This window comes from Hylobates moloch, unplaced genomic scaffold, assembly GCF_009828535.3.
Source record: "Hylobates moloch isolate HMO894 unplaced genomic scaffold, HMol_V3 SCAFFOLD_7042, whole genome shotgun sequence".
Classification (NCBI taxonomy): Eukaryota; Metazoa; Chordata; class Mammalia; order Primates; family Hylobatidae; genus Hylobates; species Hylobates moloch.
The window spans coordinates 1-3,585 of NW_026659317.1; the positions used below are offsets into that span (position 1 = coordinate 1).

General features: G+C 45.0%; 1 long non-coding RNA gene across 1 annotated transcript; it reads right to left on the bottom strand.

The window, feature by feature from the left end:
- Nucleotides 1–15: 15 nt before the first annotated feature.
- On the bottom strand, nucleotides 16–3,436 carry LOC131382797 (uncharacterized). Its single transcript, XR_009212383.1, has 3 exons — nucleotides 3,283–3,436; nucleotides 2,140–2,255; nucleotides 16–1,930 (listed from the first exon to the last, which is right to left on the bottom strand). It is a non-coding gene; the product is annotated as an uncharacterized LOC131382797 (long non-coding RNA).
- Between the last annotated feature and the right edge of the window lie 149 nt (nucleotides 3,437–3,585).

Here is a 3,585-nt window from a genome sequence, read left to right on the forward strand (position 1 = left end):
ACTAGAAATGCCCACCCCAGGGAGCGCAGATACATCTCTCCCTACATGCTAATGATATGATGTATTTTGGAATACAGACATTAGAACTTCGTGAAGTTTTAGCTGTTGATTCTTTCCCAAGCATCATCCAGTTAATGATTTAGGCAACATATGACTGAAATAATTCATTGATCATGCACATTAACATAAATGTTACACAAAATACGCCTCTAACTGAAACCGAGAGGTATAAAAACATATTTCACTCTTTGTAAAGAACTTTGTGAGGAAATATAACTCTGTGATTGTATAGACACTTTTCCTCATAATACTTTGACATTCACAAACAGTAGATTGAGCTGCAGTTTGTAACCATTTTAAGTTGCATAAACTTCTCCTTGATTTTCAAATGTAGTATACTGCTGTCTACTAAAACTCCTTTTTGTTTCAGCTAAGTACTGTCACATATATTAGTTTATAATAATGTTTCTTATTATTTTTAAAGTGTTTTCCATTCAAGGAAAAGAAGTAAATTCCTATGTCAGCTGGTTGAAGACTAGGTATTAGCCAGAGAAGTCTAGATGGTAAAATCCATCTTCCAGCCTCAAATAAGCTCCATGAACATAGAGGAATGCCAGGTGTCGCACACCTTTCCTTCACTCAAATTCATTCTTGACTACAGCCTGTATGCCTGTTCCAGGGACATTTAAACTCTTAAAGGATCTCTTCTGATCTTTACTAAATACATTAAGAAGAATGCCAGCCAGTGCCCTTTTGTGTACTGGGACATGTAGTCATGTGATTAAAACAGGGAACATGAACTCTGACTTTAAAATGTATTGTAGATATAAATGCTCTCAGCTAGAAAAGGTTTTCCACATCCACAGTCACGATGGGAGCCTTTCACTCCTCAGAAATAATCCCTTTTTAGGTCGTCAAAAAAGAGTACAACGGCCACAGCTCATGATGCAATATCTTCATGAGCCCAGAGCACATACAAAGCCTAAGGGAACTACCATAGTACAGTGCTCATTCTTGGCACCAGAACACATGAAACATTCTATCCTGCACACACCTGCCAGAGCAGGCCACTTTCCTCTTCCGGGAGATGTAAAAAGCTCCCCAAAATGTTATTACTCCCATCCCCAATACACAGAAAAAGGGGGAAAGGCTGTTTCCAGTGCTCCACCTTTAAACATCTGTAAATGTCAGTACTCACAGTGGCATATTACAAAGTAATAAACTGTGCACTTGAGGGCAAACCACATGTTGAGCTAATGAAGAGCTCACTGTGATTAGGATTCGATCAAACATAACAGCAGAACATAAGCAAATTTTATCTGAATTCCGAAATGAATATACATGCTGCACTAACATTAAAAAAGCATGGCAGCCTATCCCAAACCAGCAAGAACAGTTGTGTACATATAGTGGGTCTTTGTGTGTTTGAACTCCCGTCACATAAGGGCAAACTCGATATGCATGCTAACATCCTATAATTATCAAATTAAAAAACTGCTAAAGGATGCCAGAGTGAACATGAGGGAAAGACCCACTCTCCTTTAACTTTTTACAAATGAATTTAAATTATAAATTAGAAACACAAATAAATTTAAACTATAAATTAGAAACACAAATTTAAACTATAAATTAGAAACACAAATAAATTTAAACTATAAATTAGAAACACAAATAAATTTAAACTATAAATTAGAAACACAAATAAACATAAGTGGCTCTAACTTTCAAATGAAGTAAATGAATTGTGTAGGAGATTAACCCCTTAACTGTTTTTTTGTTTGTTTGTTTGTTTTTTAAATTTCTTGACCAGCTCTTGAAGAAGATGTCTCTTCCCGTTCTTGGCAGCCCGAAAAGAATGGCATGCAGCCTCTCCTGCTCCTCCTGCCGCCTCTCCTGTACCAACAGCTTCTCCACCCAAGCCTGGGGAGTCCTGCATTACAGAAAGCATCTGCTGGATCTGCTGTGCAGTGGGGTTGTCATGGGGAGAACCCTCCCTGTCCTCTCCTGGTGCAGGCTCCACGCTATCAGTGAGGCTCGCCTCACAAAGATCTTCACGGAGAGGGAGGGGGGTGGGAATCTGAGCACAGTGCGAGCCTCCCCTGCTCCTGACTGCCCACCCCACCTGGGGGCTCTACTCACCACCCTGCTTGTCAGCAACACCCCAGCTCCTGTGGGATTGGGGCTCCCAGAGCGGTACACAGGTACTGGTCTGGCTGCTGCTGCAGACTCTGAGCCTCTTGGCTCTTCAGCTCCACCTGCAGGAAGACCCTGGGCATGAGGGCATGTGGTGGCTGGCTTCCAGATTCCTGGCCCATTAATAGGGTAGCGAGGGCACTGTGGGGCTCTGTGGCCTGCCCAGGCCCCTGGCCCCTTGCTCCAGGCCTGAGACTGCCTCTCTTGCCTAGAACCCCGTGCCTCCTTCCCCAGCCTCAAATCTCACGTCCTTTTTCCCAGCATTTAAACTGTAGGCCACAGACTGGTGGAAAAGCAGGGGGAGCCAACCACCATCTGCTGTGTGTGCTACATGCCTAATGTTTCCACATATTATCTCATTTAATCATCAGCACCTCTGCAAGGAAAAGGCTAACTTCCTTTTGAAGTTAAAGAAACAGAGACTTAGAGATGCAAAGTAGTTGAATTATGACCAGTGGAACCGAGGTCAGAATCCAGTTTGAATCTAAGGAGTCTTTTTTGTTTTTGTGTTTTGTTTTGTTTTGAGACAGTGTCACTCTGTGTCCCAGGCTGAAGTGCAGTGGTGCAATCTCAGCTCACTGCAACCTTCACCTCCTGGGCTCGAGTGATTCTCGTGTCTCAGCCTCCAGAGTAGCTAGGATTACAGGCATGCACCACCAGGCCCAGCTAATAATTATTATTTTTTAATTTTAGTAGAGCTTTCGCCATGTTGGCCATGCTGGTCTCAAACTCCTGACCTCAAGTGATTGTCCTGCCTCAGCCTCCCAAAGTGCTGGGATTACAGGTGTGAGCCACCACACCCAACATAAGGAGCCTCTTATACCACTGTCTCTTCCTCTGTGATTGGGGGCTCCATGCCTCTAGCTGGGATGATGATGTCCAGACCTGGGAGGAGCCCAGGGCTACCCGCCTCTAAAAGTCAGAGGGCAGGAAGCAAGAAACAGTCATAGGACAGTCATGGAGTGTGCTGGGGTCACCTGCCCCCAGGCTGCAGCTGCCTCTGGCCTGGCATCTCCCCTCCCCAGAGGCTGGTGCCCGCCTCCCAGCCCTTCTTGGATGGGTCAGAGGTTACCATCTCTTTCAGCTCACCCGGCTTCTTCTCCTTTACTTTCTGTTCCACCAGCTGTAGGGTCTTGTTCTGGACAGAGAGAACCAATCAGTGGCCACCCACTAAAACTGGAGACCCCAGAACTTGGTGTCTGCCTCCCATGGCACCGGGAAGGGTGGAGGCAGGTTAGAAAAATCATCCCCTCTCTCTCCCACAGCCATCAGAGCAGGGCTCTGGCTCACAGGTGCCTTTAGAAGTACCATTTCATGTGAAGGCTACAATGCCCCATTTTACAGATGGGGAAACAAAGGCCTTGAGGGCTAGGGAAGAGGGCAGCCTCCCCA